A 2,671-nucleotide genomic window follows, 5' to 3' on the forward strand; every position below is an offset into this window, starting at 1 on the left:
ACTGTAAGAAAAGTACACAAAATAGCTAACAAGAAGATTCACCAAAGTGTGGTATTATGACTTTTTCTTGCAGTTGCATGCTTAGAATAATGAAAGCTAATGATTCCAATCTTTAAATTAGGGCTTTTACATTCCTACAAACAAGAATAAAGGATTATTTCCCCCTATAAAGGAATGGATTTAGCTGCAGCTATCCCTCCAGTGACGTCACGTTTAGCCACACCCACCGACAGGAAGTAACCTGGCAGAAAGGAAAAATGGGCATTTTTGAAGGCTCATATCTCAGTGAATAATTTTTTTCAGACAATGGGAGTTGGAACACATCATTAGTATGGTCAGGCAATCATATTAAGCAAATAAAAAAAATATCTCAAAAATGCACTGAAGTTACCCTTTAAGTAGCTGCCAATTATGAATAAGTGTTTGTTAAGTATTTGTTTATTTTAATGTTTACCACTAAGAATGTAATTAAAAAATACAGCACATTTGTAATTATTATTAAAACCAAAAGTATATAAAAATAAGAGATAAAAATAGTCAAATGGCCTTTTCAGTTGCAGCCACGATATCATAGAGAAAGGCCAAGTTTTGGGTGCCATCTATTTGACTGGTGGAATCGCTCATCTAATCAGGTTCATTACTGGATTCACAACTGACATGAGTAACAAATACACTCAGACACACTAAGTCTTGCTTGTACATCAAGCCTATCATTCTGCCAGTAGTGGTCCTCAAAGAAGAGAAAACCATCTGTGGCAGGCTCAGCAGTGAACGGGCAGTATTTGAACAGTTTCATTGTCTTAAAACAAGATGACTACTTATAGCGTATACTGTCCTCTTAAACGTTGCCTCTAATTGTCTTCACCTGTGATTTCAGTCATATTCCTTGTCCTTTTCGTCTTATTTCCTTCCCATTCCCTCTGCCCTTGTGAAAATCAACTTCAAAGATCTTGAATGATCTTGCTAGTCTAACTAAGAAAACGTATGATAAGGCAAGAAATTTTTCTTGCATAATCTTAGCAATGTTTGATAAAACAAGATCTTGTAAGATCCAACATCTTGAATAACCACACTTTATCTTAGCAATACAAGATCTTGTTTGATAATGCACAATATTACCCCAATTATTTTATTTATTTTGATAAAATATGATCTTGTAAGATCTTATATCTTGAATAATCACACTTTATCTTAACAGTGCAAGATCTTGTTTGATAATGCATAATATTACCCCAATTATTCTTGAATCATCTTATGTGAAATTTATTTATTTTGATGAAACATGATCTTGTAAGATCTTATATCTTGAATAATCACACTTTATCTTAACTGTATAAGATTAGTTTAGGTCATGCAAGATCTTGAAAGATCTTACAAATCATGTGACGTCACAGGAAGTAGTAGACAACCCACGATAGCCTGAACGGTATATCCAGTATATAAAGAAAGCAAGTTTCAACCAAATTAAAACAAAGACAATCAATAAAGTTACATTAATACTTCATTATATTATAACTATTATGCATTCATGCATTGAATGCATTGTAAGATCTTGCTCAGATCTTACTGTTGCAATTATTTTATAAAAGCATTACATGCTAAAATCCCATGTAAGAAAATGACTGATCTCGTCACATCCTTCATAATCTTCATTCCAAAACCCAGTAAGATCTTGCTGTGATCTCATACATAATTCTTGCTTATACCATTCTCATATTATGCAAGATCATGTTGGATCCATAGATATTTTATAGCATCATGATCATACAAGGTCACGCATTATCTTTGTTCCAAATACCAATAAGATCTTGCAAAATCAAACCTAAGATTCATGCATGATCTTAAAAAGAAATCATGTAAGATCTTGCTGAGAATTTTCACAAGGGTGCTGTTGAATCGCCGCCATTTTGCTTCCAGTCAGTTTACTGCCCACGTGTTCACGAAGCGTAGGTGGTAGTAATGGCGTAAGTACTTGCTAAGTGGCCTCGTGCTTTGATTTTCTTCTTTCCCTTTAACAAGCTTTACTATACTATTATCTTATATCAAAGGAACCAAAAATCCAAGTATTGCACAACAGTGGAACACCGCCGTTTATAGCACGTAAAGTAAGAAAGTTATTCAAAATTTAAAAAGGCAAAGTCAGTGTGGCCCTACTATAGCACCCACTGCACCTGGCTCTGACAAGGTAGTCTAGACAAGCAATCGGCATTTCCATGGTCACCAGTCTTACGAAAACCTATTGAAAAGGAATATAGGCAGATAAGTGAATAGCCCATCTCTGCAATCTTGCTGCAGCTAGAGTAGGCACTCCCGTTTTTGGACCCAAAATTGAAACTAAGGGCTTGTGGTCTGTTAGCACTGAATTTAAAATGACGACCATACAAATATTGGTGGAACTTCTTAATACCAAAAATAATGGATAAGGCCTCTTTTTCTAGCTGTGAATAATTTTGTTCAGCAGGGGTAAGTGTCTTGGATGCAAAAGCCACTGGCTTCTCATTACCACTTTCATCCACATGTGATAACACTGGCCCCAAGCCATAGGCAGAAGCATCCGTAGCTAGAACAATCTCATGTTGAGGACTGTAATGTGCTAAGACTTTAGCAGAGAGTAGTTGATTCTTAGCCCTTTTAAAAGCCTGATCACAGTCGGGTGACTATACCCACTTAC

At 35.6% G+C, this 2,671-nt stretch overlaps 1 pseudogene; it reads right to left on the bottom strand.

The window, feature by feature from the left end:
* LOC105314289 (uncharacterized protein K02A2.6-like) overlaps nucleotides 1–2,671 on the bottom strand; it is a 6,433-nt pseudogene that overhangs the window by 1,784 nt on the left and 1,978 nt on the right.

The sequence above is a fragment of the Amphimedon queenslandica genome, unplaced genomic scaffold, assembly GCF_000090795.2.
Source record: "Amphimedon queenslandica unplaced genomic scaffold, v1.1 AMPQUscaffold_13017, whole genome shotgun sequence".
Lineage (NCBI taxonomy): Eukaryota > Metazoa > Porifera > Demospongiae > Haplosclerida > Niphatidae > Amphimedon > Amphimedon queenslandica.